This window comes from Chrysemys picta, chromosome 7 (genome assembly GCF_011386835.1).
Source record: "Chrysemys picta bellii isolate R12L10 chromosome 7, ASM1138683v2, whole genome shotgun sequence".
NCBI lineage: Eukaryota > Metazoa > Chordata > Testudines > Emydidae > Chrysemys > Chrysemys picta.
In genome coordinates this window covers 15,242,493-15,256,842 of record NC_088797.1, presented here as the reverse complement: position 1 = coordinate 15,256,842, position 14,350 = coordinate 15,242,493, and the positions used below count along the sequence as shown (strand labels likewise).

The 14,350-nt window shown below is 46.5% G+C and overlaps 2 long non-coding RNA genes across 5 annotated transcripts in view; one reads left to right on the top strand and one right to left on the bottom strand.

Moving 5' to 3' along the window:
* Positions 1-14,350, bottom strand: part of LOC122173666 (uncharacterized) — a 49,518-nt gene that overhangs the window by 34,116 nt on the left and 1,052 nt on the right. Inside the window, exon 1 of one of the 2 annotated variants that reach the window (XR_006174342.2) lies at positions 9,980-10,217. The exons of the other annotated variant lie outside the window; for it this stretch is intronic. This is a non-coding gene — a long non-coding RNA (uncharacterized LOC122173666). Of the gene's footprint in view, positions 1-9,979; positions 10,218-14,350 lie in introns of those variants that run through there. 2 annotated transcript variants of the gene reach the window in all.
* The window catches only part of LOC135972832 (uncharacterized), a 47,842-nt gene continuing 43,739 nt past the window's right edge, over positions 10,248-14,350 (top strand). For 2 of the 3 annotated variants that reach the window (XR_010589394.1, XR_010589393.1), the window contains exon 1: positions 10,248-11,943. This is a non-coding gene — a long non-coding RNA (uncharacterized LOC135972832). The remainder of the gene's footprint in view (positions 11,944-14,350) is intronic. The other variant, XR_010589395.1, reaches the window with a different exon arrangement.

The following is a 14,350-nucleotide window of genomic DNA, read 5'->3' as shown; positions in this document are numbered from 1 at the left end:
TGGAAAATCAGAGCAAGCAAGTAGGATGTAAGAGGACACTTTGCCATGGAAGGTAACATGACAGCTCTGTTCAGACCCCTGGTTTTGCACATGATAGTAAAGACTCTAATCATGTCTCCATTGCAAGTAATTTACTCTGGAGTGATACTGCACAGTGCTTCTCCAAGGAAGTCTTCTGTACTCCCAGCTGCAAGATAAGGATTGAGTTTGTGGCTGTTGCAAGGGATCAGTAGGGTGACCAGATGTCCTGATTTTATAGGGACAGTCCTGATTTTGGGGTCTTTTTCTCACATAAGCGCCTATTACCCCCCACCTCCTGTCCCGACTTTTGACCCTTGCTATCTGGTCAGCCTAGGGATGGATAATGAAATAAAAAAGCCATCCAAGATTAGCTTCCTCTGCTTGTGTCTGTGCACCTGGTTTGAAATGGAAAGTTAAAGAAGCCAAGTCTTTACATAGCTTAGAAAAATGGACTATATTAGCATCAACCTGATTAAAATGCCTCACAAACATTCTATGACTTTAGCTCAGTGATCAATGGATGGCCACGAATCGCCTTAAGCAGAGGGGTTTGTGATTAAGAAATGAAAGCATCAGGATAAACCTACAGTAAAGAGCATGTTCTAATTGACTCAGTAGGAACAGCAAACACTTTGGTTGAAAAATAGTTCATTTTGTCCCATGATTTTTTTAAAGATCAAACTAAACGGCAATTTAGTGTAAAATATGTCATTAGATTAAGTAAAAAAATGCAACTGAAAACACAACCATTGCAAAGCCTGTCAGACTTTTCCTTATTAAATAACCTGGCTACGATAGCATCAGCAAAAAGAGAAGTGTGGAGCTTATGAATGAATGAAGCTTCTTCATCCTACAGCTTCTGGATTGAAAAGAGTAAAAGAAAACACCTGGATTTCACTGTTACCAACCCTGGATATTCAGTCAGCCACACCCCAAATCATGAGCTGCCTTAAAAATCATGAGATTTTTAAAAAATAATACGTTGTGGATTCCTTGTATTTGCTTATAGGTGTTTGAGACTTTAGGGTGCACTTGGGTCATGTTTTTAACCTTTTCTCAGCAACCAGGAGGGCTAGAAACTTACTTTATTTTCAAATGAAGGCGGAGATTGTCAAGTAATTACATAACTCTAGGAACATGGACTTTAAAAAAACAACAACACAGCAAATACTGCAAGACTCACCTGAGAAATGGCAAACTGGTGTAACAAACATTGTGTAGAGAGATACATAGGCATTAAAATACCATTTGAAATTCATAACTATTAGATGAGAAATACTCATGTAAATTTCAACTTCTCTACAGCTGTGGGTGGTTTGGGCTTTTTATCTTGCAAACTGACATATTGTGACTCAGAGAAGTTTGGAATATCACTTCTTATCAGCTTCCTCCCTTTGCACTTCTAGACACAGTCCCACTAGCTGGCTACTGGGAACCATGCACTTATCCAAGGGACCATTCAGGAGCCTTGCAAACCCCACCAACCTTGTGGCAGACTTGGATGCTTGCCAAGAACAGCAGGGAAAGATGAGGTGGAAGGAAGAGCAGACAGATGGTCTGAATACTGGATTCAAGGAGGGAAGGTGAGGGAAGACACGGAGTTTTACAGCACAAAGATCCTGGGGATGAGATCAGGCTGGGACAGTAACTGGAACCCAAGTGCAGGCTACAGGGAGAACTGTGGCTGTTTGATTTAGCTGCCATTGAGATTCAGAGGGATTCTATCCTCAGAGCAACACTAGCATGCATGGCGCCTGCGCTTTGTTTCACAAAGTCTTTTTGCCACCAGATCCCCAAGTTGTTGCAGGTGCACTGGCCACTACACCACACTTCCCTCAGCTGTCTGCAGAACCACACCTGTACAGTGGTGCAGAGTAAAGGTCTGGAGCATGCAGAGGAAGCAGTTCCCCCTGTGCCATTTCTCTGGGCTGGATAGCCTCCTCTTCCCCCAGACCGGGGTTGGTTCTTGTGTGTTCCTAACCAACCTGGTAGAATTGGGATAATTTAATATCTTCTACTCCCTCTCAGACCCCTCCCTCTTGTCTAGTTTTTCCTCCCATGGCATCAGGTTTGAAATTAGTTTGTAAGCTCCACAGGGAAGGGATCATGTTTTTTAATCTGTCTTTTGAAGCTCCTAGCGCAATCTTAGCTGCTATAAAATTATAAGTAAATAAATAATTGTATGGGGGGGGCTGTTTTTATTTCTTAGGAAACAAAGTACAAAAACTGCTATATTTAAATCTCATCAAGGGTCTGCCTGGAACTGAGGAAGAGCCAGGATTTGCACATTTAAGAATGAACCTGTAATTTTAGCTTGTTCCATTGCGAGGGAAGTGTGTGTGAATCAGAAATGATTGTGCGACGTTACATAACACCCTGTCTGTGCGGCAAGTCTTAGAAACATGGAGCTGAAGGGAGGATGGAGTCTGAGCCTTCCCTCTGAATTTCCGGGCATTGTCATTTCAAGACCGACCCTTTACATTATTTAAATGCTGGGTTTTTTATTTAATTAGAAACAGCAGTAGGCTGGTTATATAATGCAATTAATTGCAGTATTAGAGGTAAAAAAAATAGGGCATACAGATCTTAGACATTCACATGCAAAGTCATGTGTGGGAGTGAAAGAGACAAGGGTGAAATGCAAGACTTATCTATTTGATTATGTACTTTTGATGGGCCAGTGATTTATTCCCTGGGTAATTTAATCAGAGTAATGAGCAGGTAGCTGAAGAAAAAGGAGGAAAGCTAAGGAAAAAAGAGCAAACACACATCTATGAATAGGGCTCTACCAAATTCATGGCTGTGAAAAACACATCACTGACAGTGAAATCTGATCTCCCTCATGAAATGTGGTCTCCTCCGTGAAATATGGCTACTGTACTGCTGGGGGCTCCTAATCAAGAGTGCACAGGTGCTTGCACATCCTATCATGGAGCATTCAAAGAACTTGGGTCTGTCCTTCTGGGCACACAGGGAAGTTATCAGAAGACTATTAACACTCGAGTGGTTTAGCCCAGTGGTTCTCAAACTAGGACCGTCGCTTGTTCAGGGAAAGCCCTTGGCGGGCCTAGTTGTTTACCTGCCATGCCCTTGGCGGGGCAAGTTTGTTTACCTGCCCTGTCCACAGGTTTGGCCAATTGCAGCTCCCAGTGACCGCGGTTCGCTGCTCCAGGCCAATGGGAGCTGCAGGAAGCGGCGCGGGCCGAGGGACGTACTGGCCAGTCCCTCCGCATACATCTTATGTATTTCCAGAGCACTCCTCCCCATGGTACTGTACCTAAGCACTATATACACTTTGATCTACTTACCATTTGACCTCATCTGTCCTGATACAGAAGGCATGTATCATTTGAATACAGCTTCTTCATTATTCATAACTTAATTGTAGCTACTTACTCCATCTTTACTCAGGTAAAACTCCCATTGGAACCAGTGCAAGTTTTCCCTGAGTAAGAATTGGCCCAGAACTTGTAATCCATGCCGAAGAAAAACACATAGGATTTGTCACTTCTGTAACAATGTATATGCTAATAATTCTCATGAAATCACGGCTAAAACAATTAGGAACAAACTAAAATCAAGGGCACCTCTATTAAATCTCATTAAAAATCACCCTTTGTATCATTCCCCTTAGCAGCACCCAAAGTCTCATAAATACAGTGATCTAATGAGAGTGCAGAGAGTTTTTTTCTCCAATATTTTTCTGTTCTATACTTAGCAAATGTCATAGTTTAATTAAGGGATGTCAAAGGAATAGAAAACTGCCCTGAGATTATCACCGCCTGCTGCTAGATATATACTGAGGTGAAGACAAGTGAGCAGGTCTATCATGCAAACAAGAGACTATGGAGAGGGGGCAGAGTTCAAAAATACAACTGACAGAACTTTTATTTATAGGGGTGGGCTGACACAGCTCTCTGTGTTGCCCTTTGCAGATGAACTCCTCGCTCCCTGTCTCTCCTTTGCAAGTGTTCCTGGGCTCTCTGACATCTGTCATGCCTACGCTCAGTCCCATATTGTCCTTTGAAGGAAGTTCACGCCTACACACGTATTTCTCTTACAGGCAACTCAAAGCTTCTAGCAGGCAGACTCTCCTCCAAGTCCCCGCACACAGCGTTGGCATGGTTGTCCTCTTACTGAACCTGGATGTTTATGTTATATAATTTCTATATCATCTAATAACTAATGTACACATCCTAGGAATATTTTGACCCCTGGTTCCAGCCCCATTATGGATACCAGTCTAAATAACTGACCCTTTACAAAATCCTCACAAAGGGCTCGATCCAAAGCCACTGGAAGTCAGAGGAAAGGCTTCTGCAAACTTAAATGAGCATTGGTTCAGGATCATACTGAGATTCTCCTCTTAATGTAGCCTTCCCAGCTGCACATGTGACAGTAGGCACCTCTTTATTTGTACAATAAAAATCAGGGTTCCAGGCCCTTCCAATTTTAGTATCCTCAGTTTCTAGGACCCTGTCTGGTCCCTGCTATGTTATTTGTTTTTCTACTTAAAAAGCAATCTAATCTTATTTTATTCTCCACAATGGCTGACTAGTACTACTGATTTCTCTGCCTCCTCTCACTTGGGAGAAAGAAGCTTATGTAATTCCTCTTTTACACATTCTCATTTACAAAATGAGCCAGAGGTGTTTTCCTCTCTTTATAAAAATATAGTGCCTTCAAACAGGTCTGCGCACTGCCAGATGTCCTCATCTATTATGGCAAGAACAACTGCTCTGCTGTATTTGCACTCCCCGTCTGTGCTCCCAAGAATCCACTGCAGAAGTTTACAATTACCTATTAGGATGTTATATGCTGGAGGTAGCCTATGGATTCTGCCACCAAACTTGAGATACAATTAGTCTGATTTCCCAGTCATTGTAAGGAGGTGACCCAACACAATCCATGGGGTTCTTCTGACTTTCCAAACCCCAATAATGTGGTACCTCTGCAACATGCCTGCCAATGTTTTCTTTCTGTGGAAAACCCTGCAGAAGAAACTATTCATTGAACTCCTTACAGAACTTATTGTATAGCTCTCCAATGAGGGAAGTTCAGGAGACTGCAAGAGGAGCAGGGAGTGAGGCCTAGAAACTCAGTGGAGCATGAGACACTGCAGAGAAAGTAGACTTTGTTCCCATGGAACCATGATACCTTTGCAGAAATTTCATGATGCCCTTTTCAGCAAGGGTTCATCTGGTATCACTGCTTTAACCCCTGCAGGTATGGAGGCCAGAGGATTTCCACAATTCATCCAGTAAAGTAGGATGTATCATTTTTGTCTGATGAGGCTGACGGAGCAGAGTACCCATTTTTCACTGCACTACTATTAAATAGTTACATTTTGAATGGTCAAAGAAATAATCTTGCTGTGCATTCTATCTGTCCCAGGGTTTCACTTGCAAGATTCGTAAAGGGAGAAAACATACATAGTTCTCTGAAGCAAATATTTCACAACATATTTAGCAGAAGATAATATAAAACACAGAAACTATACTGGGAGGGGGATGACATAAATGCATTCTTTCACGCTGAACATTTTGAGCAAGGGAACAGGTTTAGAAGAAGTAGGGCTTTCCCTGGCTTTCCCCCTACAAATACATCACTGAATATTTTTATAGAGAAATGTTTCCGATAAGCTGCTTTTTAAAATCATATTACTTAATTGTTTTTATGATCAAGCTGATTGGCTGACAGATTTCTTTTGTTATATCAAACACACTAAAGAGAATGTTCTTTTTTTTTTTTAAATTCACATCTGTGATTATCATTAAAATACAGACTTTTGAAGGGTACAACTTTTCCTAAAGAGAGAAAATTTCACAGCTGAACACAGAAGAGAGAGAACTGTCTATGCGATCTTAAAAGATATTGCTGTATAAACATAAGATCGAGAGTATCCAGCATACTCCAGACATGCCTCCTTCATCCTCCAACACGTGTATAGAGCTGCTCAGGTGACCTGAGATAAACTAGGGTTACCATTCGTCTGGATTCCCCCGGACATGTCCGGCTTTTTGAGCTAAAAATAGCGTCCGGGGGGAATTTGTAAATGTCCGGACTTCCCCCCCCCCCCCATGCAGAGCGCGCGGGGCTAACAGGGCAGCCGGCTGGATGGTGCCACTTACATGGGGCTCCAACAGCCAGAGAGACCCCCTCCTCCGCTTCCCCTGCAGCAGAGATCACTCCCTCCCTCCCTGCATTCACAGATCGCCTCTGGCAGTCTGGAGCTCCTCCCTCGCTCCTCCTCCACTGCTGCCCGGCGTGCTGGGACGAACGGCTCAGGCCTTTCCTGAGCAAGTTCACAGAGACATTAGGCGAAGGCCAACAACAAGGGGGTCAGGGGGTCGGAGAAGGGGCAGGGAGGTTTTCGATGGGGCAGTCAAGAGGGGGGGTCGGGAGTTCAGGGGGGGGACTTTCTGGCGGGGGGGTGGATAAGGTTTTGGGCAGTCAGGGTACAGGTAGGGGGTAGGGTCTTAGGAGGGGGCAGTTAGGGGACAAGGAACAGGGAGGCTTAGGTAGGCGGTGGGGTCCTGGAGGGCAGTTAGGAGCAGGGGTCCCAGGAGGCGGCAGTCAGGGGACAAGGAGCGGGGGGGGGGGGGGGTTTGGGAGTTCTGGGGGCGGGGCTGTCAGGGGGCAGGAGTGGGGAGAGGGATCGGAGCAGTCAGGGGACAGGGAGTAGAGGGGTTTAGATGGGTCGGGAGTTCGGGGGGGGGGGCTGTCGGGGGTGGAGAGTGGTTGGATGGGGCGTGGGAGTCCCAGGGGTCTGTCTGGGGGTGGGGGTGTGGATAAGGGTTGGGGCAGTCAGGGTACAGGTAGGGGGTAGGGTCCTAGGGGGCCAGTTAGGATGGGAGGAGGGGCTCAGGAGGGGGCAGTCAGGGGACAAGAGGCAGGGAGACTTAGGTAGGGGGTGGAGTCCTGGGGGGCAGTTAGGGGCAGGGGTCCCAGGAGGGGGCAGTCAGGGGACAAGGAGCGGGGGGAGGGTTTGGAGTTCTGAGGGGGGGAAATGGGAGGGGGAGGGGCTCCTCCCGTCCTCTTTTTTGCTTGCTGAAATATGGTAACTCTAGATAAACCTGGAGAGGTAGATTGAGATTGGGAGGCAGTGGGGAAGGGGAAAATGGATGAGGAAGCGGGCAACTGAAGGCCAAGATGGGAGAGAGAGATTCGATGAGGAGCTGGGCGTAGGGAACTGGGGCTGGCTAGGCAAGGAGACTGGGGCTGGAAGTCCAATGGGCTGAGACTAGGACTTGTGAACTATGAGACTGGGATTGGGATCAGAAGCCTAAGGAGCGGAGACTGGGACTGGGTAGGTGAGAAGAATGAGGACTGAGATGATGAGCTGGGCTGGGGAAGAGACAGGACTGGGATACGGACAGAACAGAAGGCGTCACACTTGGGGGGAATGGGCAGAAGAGTGTGTAACTACTAGAGCACACTCCCCACCAAGAACCTGTAATGTAACCAAGGAATGTGGAGTCTTAACATTTCTCTTCTGTTAGCAACTATTTGTGAAACCCAAGGGCAAGGCATCTCATCCCCCTCTAGTGACGGTCCATGTAGCAGATAACAATCCTATTACTGCTATTAGATATTCCATTAGCTCAAGTGACAGAGGTTTGTGTGGTGGATCCAGAGGGTCCAACCCCGCTGATAATCCATGATGAGTATTAACATGATGGAATATGATGGAATGTTTTTTTCAGTTTGCTTTTTTAAAAATGCAAGAAGTTACACACACAAAATGTTAAAAGAACACATAAGATTGCAAAGTCAACCACTCAAAAGTTAGGAAATGCCACAATTAAGGTTGCCCATGCAACCATAATTTGGACTGCTTGTGGTCTTATGATATAGTCTTCGATTATATGATCACATATGATTTTTATACAGGACCTCTGACTCACTTTTTTGTAGGGTTCATAGCAGAAGAGAGTTTTTAGGAGGATAGTTAGGTGGCCTTGCAGATGTTTACAGGGAGCTCTTTCCCTGTACATGGAGCAGTATGGGAGAAATCGTAAAAATGCTTGTTGAGTCAAAGTGGAGAACTGTATCCAATTTAAATTATGGGTGGAATTTCATCAGGCAGAATGTTATCATGTCAAATGGAATACTGCCAGAACCCTTTATCCTGCAAAACAAATGTGGGATCTTCAGTGTCTGTCACAGATGCAGAAGGTTCTCATCTGTTCTCCTCTTGTAACACCTCCACTTGCCTGAATGACCCCATCCCAACCCACCTCCTGGTCTCCCTTGCATTCACTCTCATCCCCTTCCTTTTCTCCTTAGCGTCTCACACTTCTCTGGCTCTTTCGCCTCATAGTACAACGCTTCTTTAGGTTCTCCTACCTTAAAAAAAAAACAAAAAACTCACCCTTGACTCCACTTGTCTCTCCAAGTACCACCCCATCTCCTTTTCATTTCTAAGTTCACTGAACATGCAGTTTACAATAACTGTCTGGAGTTTCTCTTCTCCAGTTCCATCCATTCCAATCTGGCTTCTGCCTCTTCCATGCAACTCAAAATGCTCTTGCCAAAGTCTCTAATGACCTATTCCTAGCCAAAGCTCGGACCTAATACTCCACTTTCATACTACTTACTCTGTTCGCCACCTTTGATGTAGTTGACCATGCTCTTCTTGAAACCTTGTCCTATCTTGGCTTTTGTGGCTCTGTCCTCTCCTTGTTGTCCTCCTACCTCCCTAATTTCTCCTTCAGCATGTCCTTTTATCCTCCTCTTCCCCCTTCCCCTCTCCAGCCTTCTGTCTCACAGGACTCTGTCCTTGTTCCCCTTCTCTTTTGCCGCTACACCTTATCTCTGGGCAAGCTCAACAGCAAGCACAATTCAACTACCATGACTCACAAATCTACCGTTCTTCTCCAGAACTATCTCCTTTTGTCCATATTAAAATTGTGGCTTGTCTCTCGCTGACATCTCCTCATGGATGTCCAGCCATCAGTGCTTAATCTCCCTTCTCCCAAGCCTTCTCTACTGCCACCTTTCACAATCACTGTGGACAACATCACCATCCTGCCTGTCACTCAGGCCTGTAACCTGGATGTTATATTCAGCTCAGACCAATCTCTAGGTCCTTACATCCAGGCTACCTTTAACTCTTGCAGATTCTTTCTGCATAGCATTCCTAAACTACAGCCTTTCCTACCCATCCACTCAGCTTAAATCCTTATCTAGGTACTCATGTCAATGCCTCAATTATTGCAACGTTGTTTTCTCTGGCATTGAAACATGTGATCTTGCCCTGCTCACACCCATTCAGACTATTGCTACAAACACTGTTTGCTTAGCCCATTCCTTTGACCAAGTCACCCCTTTCTTTGCATCCCTCCAATATTACAACAAACATAAGGTCCTTGTGTTCACTTTTAAGACCCATCACTGCCTAGCCTCATCCTACTTATCTCTCATTCACTATCAAAATGTCCACTCCTGTCTACATGCTGCCAGCCTCCATCGCCCACTAGCCAAATTTTCCAACATGTTTTCTTTGTTTTCTGCCATGCTGCCCCCTCAACACTCACGGGGCACTCCTACATACATCCACAAAGCTACCCTTCAAATCCCACCTTAAAACTCTCTTGGCAACTGTTACACCAGCGGTGTGCTGAGACCACTGCCTACCATTCAGACCAATATTGTCTTATTGTTTCCTTGTACCCTTCTGTCTGGCACTATTCATCTCATCTCTTACATAGATTGTAAGCTCCTTGGGGAAAGAACCATTTGCTTTTTGTTCTCTGTACAGGTTTTAAATGTTTTGTGGATCCTTTGTGGTGAAGAGCACTATATAAACACAAGATATTAATTTACTTCAAAGCATACAAAAAAAAAATCTACTTTAGAAGATGTGGCTGCCAGAAGATCACTAAGCACAGAACCCCCCAATCCTGCTCAGACTGTTGTCTCTGTTCATTTAAATTGTAACCTCTGTACAACTCACTTTTCAAACACCTTGCAGTTGTAACAGCAAATAATTAGTAGCCTGATCGTTTTTTTCTCAGCAGTAATCTGGTTCCCAAGGGGATGAACTAGTAGCCTGAAGACCAAGTGGTTTGTCACGAGGGACCAGGATTACTTCTGAGAAAAACAGTGTGAGGTGACTATAAATAACACATGGCTAGAAGCCAGCCAACACAAGCCATTTCATGGTTATTAATCTTTCTGTCAAGTGGGCCATCACTAACTTTAAATGCAGAATGTGACACTGATCCGGGGTTAACAGGAACATCGGCAGAGAAGAGCAAGGGCTGGACCCTGGACCCACTTGGCTGTTTTTGTTTAGTTTGTAATTTATTGCCGGTCTCTAAAGCGTGGCTGTAAATACAATTAAAGTCAGCTAAACCCCAGCAGGCTGCACAAAGTCAGGCAGCCAGCACAGGCCGCTGGGTGGGTGGATGGATGGATGAGGAGCCAGGGCTGGCTGCAGGGTGGGTCAGGCAGCTGGGTGGCTCAGCAGCCAGGGCTGGCTGGGGTCAGGCAGCGCCGGGAGCTGGAGGCTCGCCCGTGGGAAGGAAAAGCCAGACGATTACGTGTCTGCAGGGCCCGACGTGCCGCCCTGCTCGGCTTCCCATTGGTGCCGGAGCGAGTGGGTGACGGTGGGCCCGGGCGGGCCGGCCCTGTGTGCGCCCCCAGGGGCTTGGCGCGCTTCGCTGTCTCGTTCGCCCCCTCCCGCGCCGGCCCGGGCAGCGCAGGGAGCAGCGTGCGGCCCGGCCTGTCTGGCTGCGCCGGAGCGGAGAGGTGCGTGAGCGGGGCCGGGCGCTGCTCGGGCTCCCACCGCTCCCGTGCGGGGGCGCCGCAGGCTCCTGCCTCGTCCAGCCGCCCGGGCTGCGCTGGGGCTCCCAGGTCAAGGCGGGGGTGGCGCGCACGGGGACCGGCGGGCAATTCCCGAGCCCGGCCGCCTCCCCCACGCCTGCGGGCGGCCCGGAGCCAAACCCGCCTCCCTAGGCGCAGCCCGGGGCCTGGTCTGCTCCTCCTCCTCGCCCCTTCCTGTGTGGGGGCCAGTCTCCAGGGTCCCCTGGATGCGCCCCTTCCTGTGGGGGGCCCCCGTCCGTGTCCCCCTGAGTGTGTCTCCTCCATGTGCCCCTTCCTGTGTGGGGCCCCCCATCCTCAGTGTGTCCCCTCCACGCGCCCCTTCCTGTGGGGGGGCCGTCTCCAGTGCCCCTCCATGCACCCCTTCCTATGTGGGTCTCCCCAGTCCATGTCCCCCCTGAGTGTGTCTCCTCCATGTGCCCCTTCCTGTGGGGGGTCCCCCATCTTCAATGTGTCCCTTCCATGTGCCCCTTCTTATGGGGGGCCCCTGTGCCCTTTCCATGTGCCCCTTCCTGTGTGGGGGCCCCCCATTTCCAGTGTTCCCTCCATGCACCCCTTCCTGTGTGTGTCCTCACCATGTGCCCCTTCCTGTGTGTGTCCTCGCCATGTGCCCCTTCACACACTCCTTCCTATGTGGGGCCCCCCAGTCTGTGTCCCCCCTGAGTGTGTCTCCTCCAGGCACCCCTTCCTGTGGGGGATCCCCCATCTCCAGTGTGTCCCCTCCATGCACCCCTTTGTGTGTGTGGGGGGGCCCAGCCCAAGTGTGTCTCCTGCATGCGCCTCTTCCTGTATGGGGGCCCCCATCTCCAGTGTGTCCCCCATGTCCCACTTCCTGTGTGTGAGGCCCCCTTTTTGGCCCCCCGTGCCCTTTTCTGTTTGAGGATCTATCCATTTGCTTTCTCTCTCTCAGTGGATATGCAACTTCCCCTTTCCACTGTCCCCCCTACTCCTGTGTCTCTGTCTTTTTCCCATGCTCTCCTTCCTCAAGGTTCTCATTTCTCCCCAACCCCAGTGTGTACTTGGAACTCACCCTCCCGGATGCTGCCTGGGGATTTTCAAGGTTCCCTGAGCACCACCACCAACATGCTTTGACAGGTAAAACACCTCTCTGCATGCACTGACTCCCCGTGTCCAACTCGAAGGCACTGAGAGCAGCTCCAGCGCAGAATTGGGCTTGCCTTTCTGGCTTCATTGAGTCATTTTTGCTGCTAGCAGACTAAGTAAATTACGTGTGTGTTTTCTCCCCCCCCCCCCCCCCCATAATCTTATGACTTTTCCCCATGAAAGAGTGGGAAAAAAATTGGAAAGTATGGTATGCATTATCATAATCCGAAAACTAAATGTGGATCGTCTTCTCAAGACAATTGCGCTAGCCAGAGAGATCATGGTTGATAGCATTGAACTAAGCATTGTAGAGTGATGTTCCCAGATCGGGCTCAATCATGCAAATCCAGGATTGAGCCTAGAACAATATGGGAAACTTAAAATTGTTTTATAGTTAGGAACACTGCATCTATGAAACACTGTAGGTTCTCCAGGCACAATAATTATCTCCCTTCATTGGGGTTTTTATTTTTAATGTCACTTTAAAATAAGACAGCACAAGCATTTCTGATAGCTTGCTCTTGAATGTATGTAGTACTGTATATTAAAATCCTTGTGACCCCGCCTGCTACTTTTTCTGGCAGAACACATTGACAGATACAATATGGTGGGTTCCAGTCATGCCTTCTATCCTGTTGTACAAAGTCCATGGATTTTTATTTTATTTTGAATTTTATTTTGAATAATGGAACTGTTCATTTAGTTCAGTTATTGACTGGGAAAGAAATGAGTGCTATGTAATAACTCAGTTGGACTCATGGTGTATGTGTGCTGTTCTCATCTGCTGCAACCTCCGGTCTTCATTCCTTGACTACTAATATTGTCTGTTAAACTGCAGTGGGAATTCTAAGTATGTAACTCACACACTGTCTGAGTGTGGTGTTCTGTCCCATCTACTGGTACCGAGACCACTTAGAGAGAGTTAAATGAGTCTGTTCTACAGCCTTAGCTAAGAGTCAGTTGGCTTTTAGCTCATGCAGTAGAGGCTCATGCATTCAGCTCCAGAGGTCCCGGGTTTGATGCCGACCACCGGGGGTCTGTCAGCATTACAAGTGCACACACAACGCAAGATTGGGCCCCAAACAGTCTCTTTGGAGATATCTGTTTAATGCATTCTTCTTGCTTCCTTATGCCTAGAGGAAAAGTCTATGTGCATTCCTTGTCCCAAACCTCACTTTTCTCTGCCAGTTACTATTTTCAAAGCTGAATGCAGGAACTTACTGAAAATTCAGTGTAATAGTAGAAAAAAACAGACCACACCCAGGCACTTGCATGGTGTTGTGTAAATTAAACTTCTGTTATCTGGAAAAGGTCATAGGGCCAGCTCAAGTGTAGAGTCAGTAAAAAACAGCTGGACTGACAGCAAGTTTGTGTGTACTGTCTGTTTATCAAACAACATTTGTTGTGCCAGGATGTGGTTAGCCTTGTAGCAAAGAATCACAAACAAATTTCAGATGGCCTCTTGCAGATTGTTTTTTGTGAGAAACTAAGCAGGTAGGTTTACATTAGAACTGACTTCTCGGGCCTCTTTAATAGGTTTTTCTATTAGCTGATCTTTTAGCATTAGTTGAAAAAAATAAAGCTGAACTTAGAATTGTTGGAATGGAACAATGGAATGGCCTTACCAAAAGTGTAAAGAGGTGGAAGTGTCTGGTTGTGACTTTGTTAAACCAGCAGATTCAGCAGCAAGCTCTGCGAGTGCATGTTATATACCGAATAGCAAACAATTTTAAAACAAACAGTTTTAATTCATACTATTCTGAGCACAATTGAGGGAGATGGGTTATTTTATAGTGTATGGTATTCTTAAAAAAAAGTTTTAGAAGTCTTTAGGCCACCTGTTGCTAAACAAATGAATCATACATTTTAAGAAGCACATCCGACATTTCAGGTAGACAGGCTCTTGGTCTTTCCGAATGCCCCAAGCATGCGTTTGAATAATATACAAGTGTTATGACCACTATAATGACACAAAAAGAACAGGAGTACTTGTGGCACCTTAGAGACTAACAAATTTATTACAGCATAAGCTTTCGTGGGCTACAGCCCACTTCTTCGGATGCACTCTATATGCATCTGAAGAAGTGGGCTGTAGCCCACGAAAGCTTATGCTGTAATAAATTTGTTAGTCTCTAAGGTGCCACAAGTACTCCTGTTCTTTTTGCGGATACAGACTAACGCGGCTGCTACTCTGAAATCTATAATGACACAGACTGTCCTATTTTATTGTTCACATAAAAAAAAAAGTTAAAACTCAAAAGTTGGTCATTCACACTGTAAAGTATGCAATACTTCAACCACCACCACCACCCTCAAACATATGGAAAAAGCAACAAGGTCTTTTATTTAGGCCTCTCTCTAGCACTTCATTATATGCTGCTGCACCTACCTGGCATGC